The following is a 24,250-nucleotide window of genomic DNA, read 5'->3' as shown; positions in this document are numbered from 1 at the left end:
TGCATACATTATAAACTGCATGGTGCAGCTGGTTCTAGTGCAGGTATTTCTTTCACACAGGCCTACAAAAACAGATGCATTGGGCCTTATGGGTCATGGTGTAAATATGAGGCAATATAGAGCAGAGAATGCACTGCCGACACGTAAAACACATGACTAAACAATGGCGCAAGCCCCTTGTAAATAAGCCCCTATGTATTAATTTTATACAAAAGGTTTTCAACAACAGATGGCTAATACTGACTATAATTGAGACCAAAAGGGCAGAAAAACAAACACCCTTTTCTTAATTGTTTGGAGTAGTGGTGACAAGCACTTTTCCACTCATATTCCTGTACTGCTCCACACTGAGCCTGTGCTGAGCCCTCTCAAGGTCCAGCACTGCACTGCCATTGAACTGGACAGGGTTAGGAGCAACCCCGATTCCAGAGAAGCGCAGTCCTCTAAGCTAGACCCCTGTTCTACTCCTAGACCCAGCACTGCCACTCCCTGCACTCTATGCTGCTCACCATTGAGCCCTGTGGTGCTCATCCTTGTCCCCTCCAACTCGAACCATGCATTGCTTACATAAACTCTGCACTGCTTTTGACTCTGGTTCTTGTTTTCCATGCTCGCGCTCTGGCACACACAGTTGTGCTTGGGAATATAGCACATTGTCTGTGCATCTTTGGTTCTTTTGCTGGAAGTAAAGCCCCACTGTTGAGATATTTGACCCATAAGTAAAATGGATGTGAAACAAACTGAAATGGTTATCACAGAAGCATTAGTGAAATCTATTGTATCAGTTTTTCTACACCATATCAAATAACAGCACCTCTCTGTAAATTAAGAAAAAGGTGTTCATAGCTTATATTTTACACATTAAAATTCCAAATCTCTAATGCCTCCTCGGGCTGCAAGCACATGGTGCTCCTTGTTACCTGCATTTTGGGATGCATAGCTTGTTTTGTGACATGTAGCTATGGAGAAATTACCACCTTCAGAAGCTGCGCCAACAGCTCCTCTGCTGCTGAATCTCTGGACATGGTGCTTCTCCATTCTTCCAACTGGGCCGCTCTCCAATGCACAATATACTGCTACTCCTCTGTAACTCATACTGCTTCCTCTGGACCTGGTGCCACTCCTGACCAATTGCTTGCTGATCCCCAGACACGATGATGCTCCCTGCCCCTCAGATTTTGCACTGCTTTCCGTCCTGCACTTGCTCTATTAACCGAACATTGCACTGTCCCACTTTGGAAACCTACTCTGGCTTCTACCTCATTGGATTTTGTGCTTCTCCTTAGAACCTGGTCCAGGGATGTGAAGGGACAGTAGACTCCAAATAAATAGTGAGGAGACCCTGCTGTCCTGGTCTATGTGGACAGCGAAGTGACATGGCCACATTTCAGTCGGCAGGGGGGAAGATACTATGGTATTTGACAGAAGTGGATCATTCCCTGGGATTGTGGGGACAGGACATCTATTCTCCCTTACACCTTCCTATCTCTTGGGTTCCAGGATTACGTTGGCGGATTCTTGTTCCCTGTGCTGAGGATTTCCAGCTCCATACTGCTGTCTTTCAATTTTGAAGTCTTGGCTGGGTTTCTAGTCAGTACCCCATTGCATCCCAATTGAACCTCCTCAAAAGGGCTCGGAGTTAACATGTCTGGGAAGTAGATGGTCTGTCTAGGTGGTGGCTGTTGGGCTGACTGTAAGCCTTTCTTCTGATTCCCCTCCACCTGTGAGTACTCAAGAAGATTCAAAATAAGACAGTGCAAGATCTTTATTTAATTTCTTTGTGGCCTTGCTGTCGTGGTTCAGTTGTTATGTAGGTATTGCTTCTCCTTGCTGTGTGAGATCCCATGTGTTCATGACCACTCTTGTGGCTGGTTCTCAACTGCGAGACCATTTTTTTTGCTTCAACTTGCAGGTTATAAGCTGAATGAGTAACCCTTCAGAGGCTAGGTTGCTGCAGAGAAGTGACAATTTGCATCTAGCTGAATCATTTGCTGCCCAGTCAGCTTCTTATGCTCACCACAGGCAACATTTCTCTCAAAGGCACCCTTGTAAGGAGCTGCATGCCAGCGCCTTTAACTCTGTTGGTGTTGGAAGGCAGGTGCTTCTTAATCATTGACTCTTTGATATCTTTCCAGGGTACTCTAGGTTTCTGATGGTGTGCCCTTAAAGCACCTGGTCTTTGTGTCCTTATTAATGGTCTGTCTTGGTAGTGCAGCTGTCGCCAAACAATTATGTAAGCATCTCTAGGGAGGGGCTTTGGCTATGCCCACATTTTGGAAGCCAGGAGTACATGTTTTGGTTGGGCAGAAGATGCGTGCTTGTACAAAAAAAGTGCTTGCCTTCCACACAGCTCTGATAATTTTGTTTAAACAGCTGGATGAATTTGAACTTTCAAGGGCACGTACGCTGTAATGCTATTACAGTGTCTTAGATAACTAGATAACTTATAGTGTTTTTCTCTGGCAGCAGCACAGATGGTATGTGGGCAGGATTTTTAGGACTGACTTGTCAGTGCATTCAGAAGCCAGACCTACTGGCCTTGTTAATGTTTGTTTCTTTCTGTCTTTTGTCAGCCAATAATCTGATTTTTCATTGTCATTACATTAACCCACCGTCTAAAGAAACTTGGAGCCATGGTAATGAACAAGCCTTACCGCAAGGTCTCCCACATCTAGGTTGTCCTGGTCTGAAGTTAAATCTAAAGGTATGTTCTTGTTTCCACATGGAACAAGAAAGTTTTCTGCCTTTGTCATGTCAGCACCCATCCTCATTTGGCACACCTTGGATGTCCAACAGGCTTTGTTTAATTACCTGGCTTAGACAGAATTCTTTTGCATTTTCAGTCCTTGCTTGTCATTTTTGATTCAGGTGTCATAAAGATGAAAAATGTTTCACTTCAGTTGTTGGGTCAAGTTGGCCATCACAGTGTGAGGTTGTGAAGCTCCCCATCTCTTTTGGGGTACCTGGGTAAGTCCATCAGAGAGATGGTGGCTACTGGGGTTTAAGGTAGGATGATAACTCCCTCTAGAACTCTGTCAGTCACTCATTGGGTCTCCTCACACACTTTATCCGTCATTACAAATGGGATGGGTTGTCTGCTCAGTTTAGTGGGTTCTACAATGACAGTCTTTCTTCTGTCAATGTGAAATCCACGTGTTTTGTTGTCCACTAATAAAGATAGGGTTTCACATTGATTTCTGTGATTTGTTTTCGAAATTATTGGTCAGCAGAGGGAGACTGAGGCTGACTTATCTTCACATGCTAAGGATTGGGATGATGAATACCAGATGTGGTGGTAAAACCACACTTACTTACTGGTATCTGCATTAGTGTGTGTCATGGTCTTCTCTTCCTCATGACAGCCTAGTGGCCTTCCTCTCCCATTCCCTAAGTCTTACTCTTTGGCTTGGTGACTTCACACCATCAGGGGCTGGAAGGCGTTACAGTTGCATAAGGGGAGGAACTTAGGGCCATATTTACAAGGCCCCCTGCTCCACCAGGAAAGGGCAGATATTTCTCCCTGTTGCGTCAGTTTTACGCCACCCCTTGGGTGGCGTAGATTTTTGACACATTCCCAGGTGTACAAAACCTTGTAATTCTGGGAATGTGTCAACATTCATGGATGTTGCATGGGAAACTCCTCCCTGACTCAAAGTAAGGCAATGCACCGACTTGCGCTGCGTTGCCTTACTCTATATCTACAAGGCCATGTAACACCATGCAAAGTGGCTATGCGTGTCCTTTTAGATATGGCTCAGCAGCCTGCGCCGTTGCTGCACCAAAAAAATGACACAGTGACTGTACAAGCTCCATGTAAATATGGGCCCTAGAGTATAAAGATAGAGAAAAGACTATGCCCATAATTTTTAGGGGATCCAAATCTATGTTTAATCAGTTGAGATTTGTGTGGAGGCAATAGTATAGCCTATTTTATGGATGGTGACTTAGCCTCAGGTGGTAAGGACTATCATGAGGAAGTCTGACTCGAATCAATGAACATTTCCAGTTACTGCCATGGCATTAAACTGGTCATTTGTCTTTCTCATGGATATCTCATTCAGTGTCTGGCACGTTATTGAACTCCACAGGTCAATAGCTTCTGTAGAAACTGAAGTGCTAGAGACAGCATGAAGATGGAAGCACTCTTGAGTTGCAGGTCCCATGCCACTGGGCTTTGTTCTCCATAGTGCGAACAGCAAGACTATGAATTTTGATTCCCTCTGAGCCATAGCTAGCAGGAGGGGGTACAGCCTTTCGATATGGAATCACAGGTTAGAAAAGCACTGCTTTAAACTTGTATATTCAACCAGTAATTAAGAGGATATGCGGTACTCAGCAAGAAAGTATGAAGAAAGCATGAGGGAGACTCCAGTGAAGTGTACGGTCTAGTGATAGAGAGGGAGTGAGACTCCACTGAAGTGCATGAAGTAAAACTTTTGGCAAACAAGTGAGATTTTAATGGAGTTTTTTGAAGCCAGTAATTGGGAATGACGGACAATTCAGTGAAATATGTGAGGTTCTAAATGGTCCCCATGCACTCTTCACTCCGGATGGCTCAATACCTTACATGTTGATGGATGGGAAGGTGTCAATGTAATGATTTATTCTTCTACAGATAATTGGTAATACACGAGCTACATAAGAACTGTAGTGAGCACAATTTAATAATACAGCAGAAATCTTGAAGATGTCCCAAGATGCGTATAAATAGATCATTTACTCTAGTTTTTCAGATCTGGCCTTTCCCCAGTTTGTTTCCCAAAAAATCACACATAAAGGATTAACAGACGTATTCCAATTGTGAATAACCATAATATTTCATTTTCTTTAGGTAGAGCATAAGCGTATGACCTCTTGTATACTTTTATGTATACTTCTTTCATGCGGGTTTCATGCTATTTAATTTGTTAGATTCACTGGCATTTAAAAATCCTTACTTGCTAGTGGGCAGACATGCCTCTTTGTCCCTCCTTCTTCTGTGTGGGAGCAGGGACCAACTACTGTATAATTACACTTTGTCCTGTTTGTCTGGTCTGTAGGGGACTTTTTTTCTACTTTATTTCCTGCTCCTGTCCAGGGAAGCTTTCCTTTTCATTTGCAGAGCATTCTTGCTCTAAGTTTAGCTGTAAACAAGGCTATAAATCAGGCTGTTATCTTGGTCACATTTGGTCTTTGTGGGCTTTCTGCACTCTCTCAGCTGCCTGGCTCCCGCCCTTCCTTGGCTTGGATTTTCTTTACCAATTGTGCCTGCCTGTGGTCCCCTGTACGGTTAATCGCTTGTAATGACTTATAGCCTAGGCACCCAGCTCTACCAAGGCCCTGCAATCCTTAGAGACAGTGTCCACTTCTGCTCCATACTGGGATCCCACTTGAAGCTCCATCAGTGCACCACAGTTCACACATTCCAAGCCCCTCAGCTGTGCCCATGCCAGAACCCCACACACACTGTCTGCCAGAGCACCTCAGTTCTTACAGTCAGTACACACTGATGTTCCAGTACTGTAACCTTGGGAGCAGCTCCATCAGTGCACCTCAATTCACACACTCCAAGCCCCTCGGACGTGCTCATGCCAGAACGCCACACATGCTGCATGCCACAACACCTCAATTCTTACAGTCAGTATACACTGCTGTTCCAGTACTGGGACTTTGGGAGCAGCTCCATCAGTGCACCTCAGTTCACACACTCCAAGCCCCTCAGCTGTGCCACAACCCCACTCACACTGTCTGCCAGAGCACCTCAGTTCTTAGAGTCAGTACACACTGCTGTTCCAGTACTGTGACTTTGGGAGCAGCTCCATCAGTGCACCTCAATTCACACACTCCAAGCCCTTCAGCCGTGCCCATGCCAGAACCCCACACAAGCTGTCTGCCAGAGAACCTCAGTTCTTATAGTCAGTACACACTGCTGTTCCAGTAATGGGAGCTTTGGTGCAGTTCCATCAGTGCAACCCAGTTCACACACTCCAAGCCCCTCAGCTGTGCCACAACCCCACTCACACTGTCTGCCAGAGCACCTCAGTTCTTACAGTCAGTACACACTGCTGTTCCAGTACTGTGACCTTGGGAGCAGCTCCATCAGTGCACCTCAATTCACATACTCCAAGCCCCTCGGCCGTCCTCATGCCAGAACCCCACACATGCTGCCTGCCACAACACCTCAGTTCTTACAGTCAGTATACACTGCTGTTCCAGTACTGGGACTTTGGGAGGAGCTCCATCAGTGCAACTCAGTTTACATCTTACAGTCAGAATACACTGCTGTTCCAGTACTGGGACTTTGGGAGCAGCTCGATCAGTGCAACTCAGTTCACACACTCCAAGTCCCTCTGCCGTGCTCATGCCAGAACCCCACACATGCTGCCTGCCAGAGCATCTCAGTTCTTTCAGTCGGTATACACTGCTGTTCTAGTACTGGGACTTTGGGAACAGCTCCACCAGTGCATCTCAGTTCACACACTCCAAACCGCTCAGTCTTGCTGGAATCCCACACATGGTGTCTGCTAGAGCACCTCAGTGCTTACTGTCAGTACACACTGCTGTTACAGTACTGGGATCTCAGGCGCACCTCTTTCAGTGCACCACAAGCTGTCTGCCAGAGCACCTCAATTCTTATAGTCAGTACACACTGCTGTTCGAGTATTGGGACCTCTGGCGCAGCTCCATCAGTGCACCTCAGTTCACACACTCCAAGCCCCTCAGCCGTGCCCGTGGCAGAACCACACACAAGCTGTCTGCCAGAGCATCTCAGTTCTTACAGTCAGTATACACTGCTGTTCCAGTACTGGGACTTTGGGAGCAGCTCCATCAGTGCATCTCAGATCACACACTCCAACCCCCTCAGCATTGCCGGAATCCCATACACACTGTCTGCTAGAGCACCTCAGTTCTTACTGTCAGTAGACACTGCTGTTCCAGTACTAGGATCTCAGGCGCACCTCTTTCAGTGCACCACAAGCTGTCTGCCAAAGCACTTTAGTTCTTACAGTCAGTACACACTGCTGTTCGACTACTGTGACCTCTGGTGCAGCTCCATCAGTGCACCTCAGTTCACACACTCCAAGCCCCTCAGCCGTGCCCGTGGCAGAACCCCACACACGCTGTCTGCCAGAGCACCTCAGTTCTTACAGTCAGTTTACACTGCTGTTCCAGTACTGGGACCTTGGGCGCAGCTCCATGAGTGCACCTCAGTTCACACACTCCAAATCCCTCAGCTGTGCCCATGCCAGAACTCCACACATGCTCCTGCCACAGCACCTCAGTTCTTACAGTCAGTATACACTGCTGTTCCAGTACAGGGACCTTGGACGCAGGACTATCAGGGCGCATCAGTTCACACTCTCCAAGTCCCTCAGTTGTGCCCATGCCAGAACCCCACACACACTGTCTTCCAGAGCACCTCAGTTCTTAATGTCAGTACACACTGCTGTTTCAGTACTAGGACTTCGGGCGCAGCTCCATCAGTGCACCTCAGTTCGCCCACTCCAAGCCCCTCAGCCATGCCAGAACCCCACACACGCTGTCTGCCAAAGCACCTCAGTTCTTACAGTCAGTACACTCTGCTGTTCCAGTATTGGGACCTCGGGTGCAGCTCTATCAGTGCACCTCAGTTCTACCCCGGTGAGGTCACTTCCTTTCCTATACTGGGATCCCACTCACATACAGTTCTGTTACAGCAGCTCAATTCTAATATCCAGTCCCACTGCCAAGCTAATACTAGACCCAAAAGAGCAAAAAACAGCTCAGACAGTGCACCTCAAGTCTAACAACAAACTCCACTGTTGATGGGAACCACCACAGCTCTGCCAGAATATGTCAATTCTAACATTCAGTGCTCGTTTCTTCACAGTACTAAGGCTCACACACACACACCCCTCACTTCTGTGGTTTGGAGGCAAAGCCATTTGCAGCTTCACCAGGGACGACTCCAGCTTAACACTCGGCAAGACTGGCACACCATTACTAGGTTCCACACATAGCTCCTTTAACATACCTTACTTTTGACCTTGTGTGCCTGTTATTATTTCAGTAGTGCAGCCCACATACAACTCTGTCAGTGCACCTCAACCCTACCCTGCAGCGCCCCATTATTCCAATAACAGGAATTACACAGCGCTTCTTTTCTCATTCCTCATCCGCTTCCTTTCTGTTATTCCAGCAATGGGCCGGGACACAGCTCTGTTTATGCCCCAGTCCTGATCTGAAGTGCCCCAGTCTTGCCATATTGGGGTTCACATACTGCTCTGCTAATACACCTCCTGATGTTCTGCAGTGCCCCCTGCTGTTCCATACTCTGACTTCTGTTTGAGGACGTGGGGGAGCCAATTAAATCTATTCTTAGCTGCCATCTTTATTTGTGATGGTCTGTTTCACCCATCTCACTCCTTTCTTTCCTTTACTCTGTTTATTATCAATGGTTTTTTTCTCCCACACTTTTCTCTTTCCAGCTCTTAAAATCCATGCATTAACAGTTTTGCTCTTTCTTTCAACCGTTTATTTCTACTCCTCTCCCTTTTTTAGGTTGAAAGCGCAAGTATTCTGGCCTGTTGTAATCGCTCTGTGGGCTTTTAGCCAATCCAACCACACGCCTATCAGTATCACTCATTTATGGGCTTGCCTTTCAAAAATCCATTGTTATAATTGGTGAATGCTTAACATTTGCCCCTCCTTGGGGCAGTTTTGTTACAGCCTTAACCATTGACCCTTTTACATAGATAATTGCACTTTTGCCATTACGATTGACTGCGAGTGAGCTTCTTTTTACATTTGTGTCTCTCCTTCCCATTCACGCTCATGGCGGCTGTGGGTTTTTGAATCGGCTTTTCAATTTATGTGGCAAGAAAAGTCCATTTAGCAACTTACAATGCTAATAGTTCTTAATCGTTTTATTTCCCTCTTCCTCTTCCTACCTCCTATTTCAAAGTCACAAAAACTTGATTATTTCTTTCCTTGTTTTGTTCCTCTGTTTTTCTTCCTCAGGCGTTCATTCTTTCACTATTTTTTCTCTTCCCTTCATTCTTTTTTATTTGCTCTTTCCTTTGATTCGGTGTGTGTCCTTTCACTGTTTTTGAAAGCTCTTTCTTACTTACGTTGTCTGTTGCTTTTCTTATCTTTAGCTGTCAATTTACCCCTTTTCCCGTCTGTATGTATAAGCCACAAGTTATTGTTGGGAGCCGAAGTGTCAAAGTTTTTTTTCCCATTCTGTGTCTGTGGGAAATGTGGCAGTACATGTATGCCCTGGTTCTTTCACTGCTTGTTTCTCTCACCATCTCTCTTTTTTATCACTGATGTTCATTGTTCTCTTTTTTCCACACTTTTCATTATTTTTTCCTCTTTATCTTTCGTTTGCTAGCTTCCTTCCCTTTTTTCTTTTGTCTCACACTTTTGCTCTATTTCTTATCTTAGGTGTGTTTTAATTTTCTCGTTCTTTGTTTGCCTTCTTTCTTTTATTTCTTTGTGACCCCTTCTCTTTCTTCCTTCTGACTTTTGTATTCCTTTGGCTTCTCTTTTTCTGCCCCATCCGTTTCTCTCCTGAGGCCTAGTTATCAATGGAGCAACAGGTGCAGTGGCACCTAGTCTCAGAGACCTACAGACCTCACTCGACTCTAATTACTGCTCTGTTTTCCTACAGAAATTCCAGTCAGCCATTTTCCTTTCTTACTCCAGGGCCCATAACACCGTTACTACGCCACTTGTCCTCTCCAGCTTTACTCCTAACTCCCTCTTTCCGTCCAAAATTATATTTTTGTTATGGTGTTTTGAGTATTACACTGTAATGCCAAAAGTTTATTTCTGATAAAGGTTTATATGTTAATTATATTTTTTTAAGATAGAGGAAGAAGGTAGATGGAAGTGCTTTAGTTAGATGCTAGGCCACTGGAATTATATGGCAGGAAAATACAAAATTAGGATGCAGGGTTTACCAATTTATGTGGCAAGAAAAGTCCTGGTATGAATTTACAATGCCAATAGCTCTAACTCAAGAAACTGCGAGACCTACTGCATTGCAAATGATTGTTAATCTTGAAACAAACTAGTTTATTTTTTACAAAATGTGAGTACACGTTCATCATGTGCTGTGGATGCTTGACTAGCACCAAGAGGCCAGGTCTGCCTGTAAAAGGTGGTGCCCTTCCCGAAGGAGTTCGGGACATGTCTGACCCTGATTCCAGGGGTCTGAGCAGAAAGGTGAAAAGGGTCAACGGGTCACAGTCTCCGTGGGAGACTGCTTAGCTCGAGGGCATGTCAGGAAAACACTTCACGAGGGGGGTGATATCGACCTAGTTGTGGGAGCTGATTGGGGTCACGCGCTGTCGCGTTGGCCCAGCAGAGCACCTGCCCCTTGTTCAAAGTCTTTCTTCTTTACGACCTGTAGATCAGTCCTGTGCTCCAGATGTCTGGAAATGCCACATGAAACAGCCTCACAATCCTCACGGTCGCAGACTGGGTGAGGAGGGGGGTTGTAAGCATGCCGAGCAGGATGGTCACATTCTCAGCCACTGATTCACCTGTCTGAGCCTGGGAGTTGTTACAGAGTTCACAAAAATATTTAAAACATATATAGAACATGTGCCAATCTTTATGACGTGAAACAAAAAACAAAGACACGAAACGTATTTTGTCAGATTCATGAGATTACATTTTGGTAAACTCGAATTTAGTTTAGATTCGCTTTTTTATTTTTCCGGCTTCTCAGTTCTTTGTCCATTCATTAATAAAACTAAGCACAGCATACAAAACTTCAAACCTGGTTCCTTTTTATCAAGGAGCGGTGTTTGCTCCGAATATCGAATCCCGAATAGTGACAGAATATCATGATTACAACAATATTGAAGGACAAATGCTAAAAGGTAAGTTTCTACACATATTTGTACCATGATATATATATATATATATATATATATATATATATATATATATATATATATTCAAGGTACGTAGATGGGGAGTTCAGAATAGTAATTTTTTACCTCCCTCTATTCACCTACTTTTCGATAATTTGCCCCTCAATATTGTTGCAGAATTCGATATTCCCAGTCATTATCTTCTTTTCTATGTTCATCAAACCTCTATACCTGGTGCATTTTCACATTCCAAATGCTAATGCTGTTCTCTCCAGCCATATACAGTACATAGGAGGTAGATCTTTTCCTTACTTTCACCACTAATACACAAAAAAAATGATCTCGCCTATACTTCCTGTGGGTAGATCTCTGCACATGTGAGTTTACTACTTATTATTAAATGTGGGAGCTGCTGTGGGCCATGGGGGGAGAAGATGGGAATTAGCTTATACTAAATGGCAGTGGTTGAGGGGGACTAAGGAGGAGTTTAGGGAGGGCTAAGCAGGACTTTACAGACAGGCATGCTGCCTACAAAAGAGAGAGATCCTTGCTATTGACAAACTTTGGGCCTATTCACAAACTGCAGTTTGTAGCACTTTTGTAGTATTACAATATCACTACAAACGTACTACAAAACACTTTTCACAAACTTACGTGCAGAGACTACACCCTCTCCTCTCCTATCTTTTAATGTCTTCAAGGTAAATATAGGTTTTAGTAGTAAATGTAGAAGATACAGAGGCCAATGGCTGGAAAATAGGGAATGGTTATGCCTTTATTAATCCTTGTCGCATTAGCAAATAATAATAATAATAATTATGTTAATAATAATTTTAAAAAAATGCATAGCACTACTAAAAAGCCTCGGTATTTAGAAATACTACTAGTATAAAGGACACATCGTTAAATTGTTTTTAATTTTTTTTTTTATTGTAACCAAGTGGTGGCTACATATACCTGTTAGTATGTGTATTTCTTTTTATTTATTTGGCATATGCTTGCAATAAAATAATAAAAATGACCATTGCTCCAGCTTGCCAAGCTCAGAACTTTTAGCTTTACCAATGCTTTTTGACTTTACACTATTGTATTTGTAGGCTCATGCCACTGATCAAAAAGTGGAAGGGAAGAATCAAAACACAAAGAAAATGAGCATTGACAAAGTCAATAATTTCAGTAGTTAAATATTTTGCAAAAGGAGAACAATCAATGATGTGGGGGATATGGAAGAACAGCGAGTAAGGTGTCTTGACAGTGGAGGCTACGCTGCAGCACTGGAAGTTCCAGCAGAAGATGATTTCAATTACAATCTCCAACAAGCTTAAGCACAGTGCCCACTGTCCCATTCCAACAACCCCTTTCCCCCCTCCAGAGACAATGTGTACAGAATGGAGTAAAACTGTTCCAAGACGGCAAACCAGTGATGCGCATAAGATGAATCAAAGCACCATGCTTGCAAGTATGTTTGTATGTATATGGTATTTCTACAGCACAAACATAACCAAAAGGTAGTGGAGCACTGTACATTGCCAAAGACAAGCATAAAGTCAAGGAGGAATAGGCGAGGAAACTGGGTTGTGAATGGTTAATGCAATGTTATCTAGTGTTCTTTGAAGAGGTGAGCAGCGTTAAGGTGGCCCTCAAGGATATGGGGATGTTGTTTCAGGTACTAGGTGCATAGCTTGAAGAGGTCTACTGTTTTGCTTTTTCTTTTTTACTCATCTTAGTATGCAGACTGATGTTGTCCTGACTACAGGTGTGCCGAGAACCACCAGAGATGGTGAGCTTGTCTGTAAGATAAGCAAGGTTGCTATTGGCTTTAAAAATTATGCAGCTGATTTGAAGATGGTGTGGGCTGGTAAGACAAGCCAATGGAGTTCCATCAGGACAGGGGTGATGGGACCATATTTCTTCAGGCCTTAGATGAGATGTGCAACAGCTTGTATGGTGTGTCTAAGAGGTGCAGAGGCCATGGAGAAGGGTGATACCACCATTCAGATACAAGTGTATTAGGGGTGGCACAGCAGTTCTGAAGTTTCTATCTGGGGAAACAGTTTGACTTTCTTTAGAAGCGCGCTTGTAGCATACCAGCATAGTTTCTTGTCAATGTGTTCCTTGAGGATGAGGTTGGTGTCAGGGTGAATCCAAATGATTTGGTATTTAGTGAAAATTGGGGCTTAATGCCTTCAAGGTTCATGTCATACTGCCAAGTTTGAGTTGTATCATGTTTGTTGTTCTTGGAAAAAAAACAGAAATTCAGTCTGAGTTGTGTAGAGCTTCAGGTAGTTGCTGGGCATAGAGGTCTAGATGGCATGCAAGCAGTGTTTGAGGCATTATGGGGGTTATTACAACTTTGGAGGAGGTGTTAATCCGTCCCAAAAGTGACAGTAAAGTGACGGATATACCACCAGCCGTATTACGAGTCCATTATATCCTATGGATATCGTAATTCGGCTGGTGGTATATCCGCCACTTTACCGTCACTTTTGGGACGGATTAACACCTCCTCCAAAGTTGTAATAACCCCCTATATGTCTTAGGCAGAGAAGGCTTTCAAGCTGAGTTGTGTATCACTCTTATTTTGGAGAATTTTGATGTCTCTGAGTAGAGCACCAAGCGAATCGATGTAACACTTGAAGATGGCAGGACACAGTCAGTGCTTCATTTGAGGCGGTGGTTGCCCGGTAGGCACCGGCACTCATTTTTCTGCATCAGACATTTACTGTGAGTTAAAAAAACATACGGGAAAGACCGAAAACTAGAAAGACTACGAAGTGTCACTAAGAGAGAAATCAGAAAGCTGCAAGAGTGACCTGAAGAGGTGGGGAGTAGCTGCAAATGGATTAAAGAGATCAGAGATAGCTTCAGGATTACGCAGCCTCAGTATACTGTGCTTGCACATTTAATTGCAGCAGCTGGGTGTTTCAGAGGAGGGCTTTGGGCACCAGCACGTTTTTATTTACACATTAAGCACTGGACACAGTATGGAACCCTGTGGGACACCACATCTGATAGGGATCTTTTGTGACCTGGAGGTACCCATGTGAATAAACTGGGGTCAGCTGGAAAGGTAAGAGGAGAACCAGTGAAGGACATTGCCAATTAATCCCATTCAAAACTCCAGGGTATGTAAGAGGGTGGGATACTTGACTGTGTCAAAGGCACTTGAGATGTGCACCATTATCATTAGGCATGGGTTACCTTCATCTGTGTGCATATCAATCAAAGCACTAATTTGGCGAAGCAAAGGTGTGTGAAACAGGCTGCTATGTCTTGTAATGACAGTGCTTTCATTTTCTGCCACGTTGTGCAATTAAATTGCAATTGTAATAGTACCAGATAAGGGGCAAACTGAATTATTTGCTAGAGTATCTGTTACTTTGTATCTTCTTTTTATTTATCTTTTTCACCCAAAAAAGACAAAACTGGCATATCTTTAAAGGTAAATTCCGTGAATTTCCCAAAGACTGGTGCCTCTGCTCATCTTGCATGGCTGGCGAAATGTCAAATACATGTCAAGTAGTTGTTGACATGCAATTAAGGCACGGCAACAGAATTTGTGTTGTCAGAATAACATATTAGATAAATATAGTGTCCTAAATATCTTCTACAAAATTATTTCTTCAACTGAATTAATAATAGAAAGTCTAGAACGAATGGGACAATATTTTTGTAAATAAAATTTACAAGTTAGAGATCTGAAATCAAACCTCAATATGGCTGAGCAGATCACACAGTAAAACATTTTTAGGAAACTATTCTTTCCTCTTTCAATGCCCTGTGGGCATATTGTGATAGTAACCCCCATCTTCTCTTGATTTAACTGAAACATGCAATTATGGCAATGTGTTTATTACCTAACTGAAGAGGACTGACTAAATAGCCGTTTATGCCCTAGAAATAATGGTGGATAAGCCTTGAAGTTCTAAAAAAAAAATATGGTTCTTCCAATTTCACGGCACAGTCAATGGAGAGTGTTTGATAATACATATTTTTTATGAAAAATGCCCGAGATTCGTGACACAGTTGAAGGGTCCAAGTAGCAGAGTCATCACCTGTTTTTTTATGAAGGGTTCTAGAACTGAAACCATGTGTGTTGATTTATCCATAATGCCATTAATTAATTTGAAACAATGAGGTAATGATAACGTTACCTAGTATATATAATTTAATGCAATGAAGGTTGGCAAGAAATCCATTACGGAAGCTTATCTTTTTGTTGTTTAGGTTTTATTGTAAGGAATTAAAGCCCCTAAAGAAGTGTTTATGATAAATGTATTGAGTGATTCTAAAACCAATTACTGCATATGGATATATGAATTAAATGAAAGAGAATAACTGAGGATAAATAAGAAGATGCAATAGTTATTGAGAAGAGAAAGTATTTTGGAAAGCTAAAGAAGTTGCGTTTGGTGTACATGTTAAATCATAAAGGAGTTAATTTGATTTATATTGTTGAATCAGTACGCATATATGAAGGCACACATTCTTGATGGATTTGTAAAGAGTGCTGTGTGCCAGGACATCGTGCTGTTTCACTGAAAAATACACTAAGAGGCATAGAGCATGAACATATATACACTGAAGTGCTACCTAGGAGGCATTAGGAGCGAATGTTTTGCTGAACAAAGCTCAAGAGCAGAGTGTCTCAACGGATTGTCATTTGGCCTTTCACCATGTTGTCATCGCTTTTCGGGTACTGTCATCAAGATTTCTATTCATCTGCGTGAGCAAACTTGGCGGTAACCTGCTAAAAACAAAAACACATCATCTTGATGTGATAATGTGTATTAAAGTTGAGCGGCAGTGTCCTAAAAGCAAGAAAGATGCACACACGTGAAGAAAGACATTTGAGTTAAGTTCATAATTAACAATCCATGGCTAATGTGAACCACACTTAGGGCCTGATTTATGAAAAGTTAGCACCGCCTTTACTTCATTTTTTGACCCAAAAGTGGCACAAACTTACAAAATATTGTAAGTTTGTGCCGCTTTTGCGTCAAAAAATGACATATAGGCGGCGCTAACTTTTCATAAATCAGGCCCTTATTTCTCTTATAGGGGGCAATGGCAGCGTTGTTCCACATGATTGGTTTCAGATTGTGAAGGTGTAGAGAAAGAACTGCCCCTTAGGAAATTCTGTTTGGGATTCTATTTTTGCAACAATATTCACCCTGGAATTCAGCCTCGTCAAAAGGGTAAAGTTATATACTGCAAACTAGGGCAGAGAATTAAAGAAAGTTGAATGTAACACTATTTAATTAGCTATCTGAAATCTCAACCATACAGCCCCACGCCAATGATTGTGCTTCTGGAGAGCAGGTGCCTAGCTTCAGGGGGTGTTTGGGGTGTTTGACCCCCCCTAATAAATGTATTTTCTGGTATAAAAGTTGGGTACAGGTGCTTTCAGTCGGGTATGGTGAGGTGTCTGTTGGACTTCACTAGGAGTTTTTATATAAACACAGACCAAAAGGCACATACACTCTCTCCCTCTCTGCTTTGTAAGGCCGAAAAAGGTTAGTTATTTTGTCAAGTATTGTATTTTCTCTCACTTGGTACACCTACGAATCCGCATTAGTCTCCCTTTCTACTGCCCCCTTTGCCGCTCTCATGTGCCCGGCTTGTCGTATAATGTATTATATAACTGTAATTATTGGAAAATCTGAAGCTCACACCCACCCATCTTACTGACCAAGCTACGCCCCTGCTGGAGAGACAACTGAAAGAACTTGAAGAGTCCCTCACCAGGAGCGCTCTCGATCCACACCTGGCGTGCGGGAAAACAAAACAATGAGTTGGTGGCCTCAGACTTGATGAAGTCAACTGACACTCTTTTACTGCCTCGAGGCCGGCCAAGATCAATCACTTACCGATGCCACATCCCCTGCTCTCTATGCCGAAGGATACAGGGTTCTCTCTACAGTCAGTACATTGATGCATTGATTTCTCTGTACCCGACATTTCTCCTCTTTTAGTGCTGGGGGAATTAAAAGACAATATGTAGGACTGGCCGGTCTGCTTGTCTTGAAGCCTACAGCATAACGGACAATATTTCCCTTCAAAATACCTTCATGGGATTACTCCTGGAGCAAGTCACTACATTCAGACAAAAACAATGAAACTAAGTTGAATTAGAACTCACCATCTACAATAATCATAATAACTTGTCACAGAGCTGTCACAGATTAACAGTTGAAAAGAGTATGGGGCCTATTTACATGCCCCTTGTGCCACTGTTGCGTCATTTGTTTTATGCAGCGGTGGCGCAAAGCAGTCCCCCACAATGCACCACATTTACAAAGTGGCGCAATGGGACCATTGCACCAGTTCGTAAAGCCTTCCTCCACATTATACCTGCACCAGGTATATTGCATGCAAGGTAGGCTTTCCCCTGTTAGCAGCCACGCAGAACTGTCACAGTTCTGTCTCTCCACAGCGTCACTTTTTTAACGCCTGCTCAGAGCAGGCGTAAAATTGACACAGGGCTTTTTTGAACGGGGAGCCTTTTTTTGACACAAGTCCAGCAATGCGCCATTTTAGCATCACAGATGCATCAGAATTTCTGACACATCTGTGGACACTGTGCACCATGGAGCTCTGTATAGTAATACAACGCTACCATGGCGCTGTTAGGAGGTCGCAAGGCAGCAAAAGAAATCTAATGCATCGATGATTATGTGTTATATTCTTGTAAATAAGCCCCTATATTTTAACAGCTCTCTCGCACTAATCACTTTATATTGGTGAAACAATTAGTTCACCTATTGGGATTGAAACTCAGTCCAGAGTTATATATTAGATCAATTATTCCACTGAGCTCTTTCACCAGCAAAAGATTAGCAAAAATGACCTACTGAGCAATTTGTTACTAAAAAAAACTAAAAAAACAGAGCGTTTAAGAACCTAAGCCTATCAACGCGCATTTTTGATAAAAAAGACCAAACTCAATCTTGTCACAACTCCACATCTTACAACACAAAGAAATATTTTTTTCCCGTTCTAGAGGCCTCGGTGTCCTGCCTGGACAGGGATGTCTGTTGGGGCCTAGTCTGCTGAGAGCTCCTCACTTCAGGCCTGCCCTCTGACACTGCAGCTGTGCGCAGTGCCCTGTGTTGTGGTCGGAAGGATTTGGCATGTTTCCCGTGTGGTCTGATACCTGGATTACTTTTTGATCTCTGTGATTACTAAGTATGAGATATTCAAACACAAAAGCATCACACTTTAAAGGTTGCGCTTGGGCCACCATGATGCATCCATGGCTTTAAGGATAGCTTCCAAACACTGCTGCACTTACACCTATATTGATGTACTATTGCATTCGCTGCTTTTAATGTACATATCACCACTTTGTTTTTACTACCATCTCAAATTTTTGATAGTCTTACCATCTATTTGAATCACACTTCAAACATGTGCCTAAAATGTCCACGATTCATCAAAAGTCCTTCAAAACAGGTTCTACAGTGGGCCGAGGCTTGAAGACCCCATCTACCTAGGCGGGGGAGGGGGTCATCTCAGAGAAACTGGCTTTATTGGTCATTTACCTGGATGACGCTGTGCTGGGCAGAAAGCCACCTTCTGTACCTATCTGCGGTACTCTACTGGACATTTGCATGAGTGACTGCTTTGCAGAGGATGTTTATTGAGGAGACTCCTTCTGCACAGACATTGGCCAGTGACATGGCTTCTGCGCAAGAGCCAAGGGAAAATCTTCTGCTCTCGCTGTTGGTCAGCTATTCAAGTGTTAATTAACAATAATAATTCTGCACACACCATTGGCTTAAAAGATGTTTTATAGTCTAGACCGCTTGCAAGAGAGTCCCCTGCTGCACTGGCTGCTGTATGGGAGACCACTTCTGCAGTAGTGATTTGCTAGGGAGACTTTTTCTACACAAGCCTCTCACTGAGTACATGAACATACCGTTCACATTATAGACCCCTCCTGCGCATGCCATTCTTTTGGGAGCCCTCGTCTGCAGTTTTAAGTTGGAAGACCCACAATTCACCGGCATTTGGTGCGGGAAACCCTGCTTGCACATATCATTGTCACAGAATACCCATTCTGCACAGACATAGGGCCTCCGCTGCCCTGGTAGACAACAGTCCGACATATTTAGAGTTCTCCATCTGCCTGGTGGTGAAACAGCAGTCTGCTGATAAACAAACACTCTACCTTTTGTTCTGATGCATAGATACTTGCTCGATTGCTGCAGATACATAGGCCCATATTTATACTTTTTAGCGCCGCATTTGTGTCGTTTTTTTACGCAAAATCGGCGCAAACTTACAAAATACAAATTTATTTTGCAAGTTTGCTCTGCTTTTGCATAAAAAAATGACGCAAATGCAACGCTAAAAAAGTATAAATATGGGCCATAGATTTTCTACTCCTCCAGAATCTTTCTCATGTTTCAGGGTGAGTGAGTGCGCTTTAACACTTAGATCTGCGCCTTAAACTACAGTACTTGCACAAGCACTTTCACAATCAGGGGCTATCCTGGGACCCTCCCTTTGTATTATCGGTGCTCTGGTTTTAGAGTTGGTGATGCTAGAGACTAGGGCAGAGGTCTTCAAACTGGGGGGCGGGCCCCCCTAGGGGGGCCTCAAGTGATCCCAGGGGGGGCCCCAGACTCTGGCCAAAATAAATATTATACAGATAACAGAAGCATGTTACTGCAGTTTTAAAAAAGTAACAGTACTTAACTGCAATGCTTAAATAGGTTTAGACATATTTAAACAATGCCATGTTTATAAAATAATTGTGAAAAATTCTGAGGGGGTCCCAATGATTTTTATTTATAACTGGGGCGGGGGCGCGGCATTAAAAAGTTTGGAGACCATTGGACTGGGGGTTGCCCAGGTATTGTATTTGGGAGGGGTCATTTCGTAGCCCACCTCTTCCCTGCTTCGCCTTAAAAAAAAGCCTTAGCTGGGGCGGAGCAAAGAAGTAAGCTGGCAAAGCAGCACTAAACAGGGGTAAGTATGCCAAGCATGAGGACTGTTTAGTTGTTCGGCTGCTGGGCTGTGGCTGGGGCCAGGGAACCTGCCCAGTTTCAATCCGAATTCATAAGTAGTTTCACTAATCCCAACAGCAATGGAGGCTGTCTAAAAAACCTTAGTTGCAGCTGAAAATACCAGCTGTTCGAAAATGTCCTATTGCAAACCGGTTATTACTGTAACGTCTGCTTCAGTGAAGAGCAATAAGCTGCCCCCTAATCTTTTTAAAACCATAAACCAATTGGAAAATGTTTTATTACTACTTTTCGTAGCTTCTCAATTTGGGAACTGAGGTGGCAAACGACAATGAAATAACAAGTTTCGGTCAACCCATAGCTTCCTCAGTTTATTCCCTTTCCCTAGGACTCGTTTGATGATTTAGTTTCGCTGGGGAACGAAGAGAGGTCTGCGACAAGTGTGAAGTTCAACAGTTGTTAACCTGCATAAATCAATTAACGGTACTATTGCCCATAATTTAGTCAGTTAGCAAATAATTTTGAGCCTAGTGAGAATAACATGTTGGACATCACCAGTTGAGGTTCTGAATTGCCAAACAAAACTTGACATGCAGGTTACAAATGCCCAACAATTACCCCATCATTAGTTTCTAAAGATGGAAAATTGTCATCACTCTTAGCAACTGTAGGCAGTCACAGACATACTGAGGGAACTTCCTCGAATTATTATGGGTCTTTTAGATGATGTAAAACACCACCAGCAAAAATTGGTGGCTATCACTAGCTGCCAGACTAATTGATTTAACCACTCCTAACCCAGTCTGCTTAGTAGATTGATTCACCTTTTTTCACCGCGGTTAAAGAAATAAAGAATGGAGGCATGGGTCGCGGCCGCTCCAGATGCACAGCAACACTGGCTGTATCCCAGAGATTTCTTCTGAACACTGACCTACTGGGAGTAGTCACATTTATCCTACTGCAGACCAATGCTAATAATAAGGTGACATTTCTATCACAGACCTCAAGCCAGGAAGCAATGTAAGGAGGAAACTGCTCTATCTCGTCAACAACAAATACCTAAACACCCCCCCGTGGAGAACAGACCTCATAGGCTGTCTTCCATATGACTGAAGCTATAAAATAGTCTCCCAATGTAATAAAACCATAGAGGCAGTCCTCAGGCCAGATAGAAGTTAGAAAGAAACATGTTTTCCCAACAGTTAAGGCAGAAGCTAACGCGCGTCAAAGGGATGTAGATCTAATCAGACATTATCAAGTAAAACAACATAATGGTCAGTTTTTTTATGAAGGATCCAATAACACTCTCTGAGGAAGTTTTAACTTGTCGTAGAGACTCTTGTTATAGTAACAAGACTACTAGATTTAGGCGGCAGCGCCCCAGAGTGCGGGGGACTGAGTCTGATCCTGCACCTTGTGACAGTTGCCGTCCTAATCATTGCGGTCAGCTAGCAATACTTCACCAATACCCAAGAGTAAAAGGTGATTTGTGGCAGCCCTCGGCAAAACATCTGGATTTCTCAGGGAAATCACGGTGGAACAAATCTTACCCCTTTCTCTCAGTCACATATGTCTCTTACATACAAAGGCAACACAGAAGCAGGACTAGGTTCAATAAGGTTTATTGAATCAACTGCAATCTATGCAAAAGGCATGTATTGCAATTATAAGGATAATAAAACATAATAAAAGCAAGGCAGTGGCAAGGAAAGTGAAACATAGGAAAAGTCCCACCATACTGTCACAACAATGTTTCTAAAATCCCTACCTGCACTACTAAGATGTTATACAAGAGCATGGCAGTGTAAGCCCTATTCTGCCCATCAGGCCCCCCGGAAGGACCACATCCCCATACCTGTGATTGTAGGTAAAGAAGAGGTCTATTGGTCCACATGGAGGGAGAGACTGCGTCAGGTCTCAGCAGAAACTGCAAAGGCGACATGCAGTGTACAATGACAACTGGTTGGAATTCCCTTCTATCATGTAGGGGCAGTGTAGTGTTTTATAATAAAAACATCTGGTGTTCTGAGAAAACTGCCCTAAAGTGACACACTTATATTTCTGTGTATGAGAGTGGGGGGCATGATGAACGCTTTGTGCTGGCAATAACAATCTTATCACGTTCAGCCTTGAATGAATCACATAATGAAAATGTTGTGCAGTGAAAAGACAACCTGAATTCTGTGAGAAAGGACAAGGTGATAAAATAATACAAACATCTCCACTAAAATAAGACTTTTGCTAAAATAATAGAAGAATAAAAATGTATGCCTCTAAGTGAAAGGGCACACGCCTCAGGAATAAGCCAAAATAACTTGGCTGTGTAATAACTAAAGCAACCTCATGATCAACTAAGGAAGCAAAAGCGTCTGCAGAAAAAGTGTGGTATGACAATCAAAGTTTTAAGTTGGGTTATATTTTATACATTATCTAGATGACGTCAGAAAGAAGTACAGGAAAATAGTACCAGTGAAGTGAAAAATACTTCTCACAATAATTACGAGTGTCACTTCTTTTAAGGTAATTTCTTCCATTGACTTGCAGCTAGTAGTTTTTAACTATTGGGGAGAAATAAATAACAAATGTGACCTTTTATTCTGAGATGGTTGTTTGAGCTATGACAGAGGCTTTTGTTAAAGGGGCTGGAAATAACACCTACCATGCACGTCATCAAAAGCAAACAGGAGGCCCATTCAACTATTTCTTCAGATTATCATGAAACCCTTGTCTCAGGTTCAATTTAAGTTTCATCATTTATCTAGAGGTAGTTTATAGTAGTCTCGGAATAGTAATTCTTCCTAGCCTAGTAAAACAATTTAGGGATAGCCGTAAGTAACCCTTCTGTGTGTGATGCAGAATATGAAAGGCACATTGATACATTTAAATAATTCACATCACTTATACTCCATCCCCCAGCTCTAATATAGGGATGCATTACATTTCGTGCCTGGTCCAAATAGTTCCTGCAGTCTCAGCAAACTCTCATCCATATTGAAGACAATATCCACAGTGATCCATGTTGCAGCGAAACAGATGTGATCTGACCTCTGGAATAACACTACTTGTTATTACACATCCTGACCCCCAAAACATAACCTCCGGGGCCACTTGATTGGTTGTGGTACACACAGCCGTACCGGAGAACCTGTGCATCGCTGCTGATGCCACGGCTTAGTGGAGTGGAGGGTGCAGCAGAACGTTGCACAGGGCCATGATCGCGACAGAGGATTGATGCACAGTGCTGGGAAAGCGGTACCCAAGTATGTGGAGTGACGCAGGTCTTCACTGCGTGGGGGTTTCAAGACGGGAGAGGCCATTTGAGGGGCCCAGCTGACCCATTTGTGCCTGCACAATCAGCTGCGCGTGGCTGCCCGAGTGGCCTCGGAGAAGTGAGGTGAATCCTTGGACGTATTCCTGGGGGCTGGGGCCTTGTGAAGCAGTGCAGACCTCCCCTTCAAACATCATACCAGTGGGGCCTGGCTGGCTATTGGATGGCGGCAGTATTGGACCGGTGTGATTGGGAACTGAACCTGCGGCCCTGTCATGCAGATTGAAGTAAGGTGGGTACGGGGAGGGGGTGGAGGGGCGGCTAACTGCGCCAGCGCGAGGCCCCACGTGGACTCTACCAGACTGCTGCAGCAAACTGAGGTGTGAATCCCCCAAATCTTATTCTCCACTGAGGGCTTCCTCACCAGCCTTCCCCCCCCACAACTCAAAGTGCATGGAATGACTGATCATTGACTGTTTAATGGTGACATTACTGTGAAAGTACCTGTTCGGTTGAGTGGGCAATCGCTCTCGCCTCAGTCGATGTAGAAGCACCCTGCCACTGTGAGGGGTGCGTGGGAACACACAAGAACATGACAGATCGGCATATCTAGATAACACTCCTGTTGTATAGCCCATTGGGAGTGAAATCTGGGCTATGCGGATAACGGAGTGTGGAAATAACTGGCGCCGCTACTTCTCCTTTGGCCATCTCACGACCCACAGTGTTGTGTTGATGGGGTCGGCTGGAGGCATGTTCTTGACCACCCCCTAGCACCCACAAGGGGTGTGCCATGCTGTCTTGCGAGGACTTGCTGTATTGCGGAGAAGAGCCACCTCTGGAGACTTCCATTGCCCTGGTGCCCGGGGCTCCCTCTCGATCGCCCTCCCCCACCCGAGGTGGAATGAGACGGACTGCATGGGACCAGGCTGCCTTGGAATCAATGTCCCCCAACCCAAAGGACATATAAAGACTGCTACTGTGGCAGAGTAGACTGCTCAGACAGGAGATGGCACTCTCACACCACAGTGGGTACACAACTCTTCTGGGGCAGAAGTGCAGAACTATATTCCTGGCCCATCCAGAGTGGGTGGGGGCCGCTGCCCGTGCAGCCGGCCCACAGAGATAACCTCTGCAGTCCCTAAGATATCCTTGCCCTCTTGAGG

Source organism: Pleurodeles waltl, chromosome 6 (genome assembly GCF_031143425.1).
Source record: "Pleurodeles waltl isolate 20211129_DDA chromosome 6, aPleWal1.hap1.20221129, whole genome shotgun sequence".
In the NCBI taxonomy this organism is placed as follows: Eukaryota; Metazoa; Chordata; class Amphibia; order Caudata; family Salamandridae; genus Pleurodeles; species Pleurodeles waltl.
Note: the sequence above shows the minus strand (reverse complement) of the source record.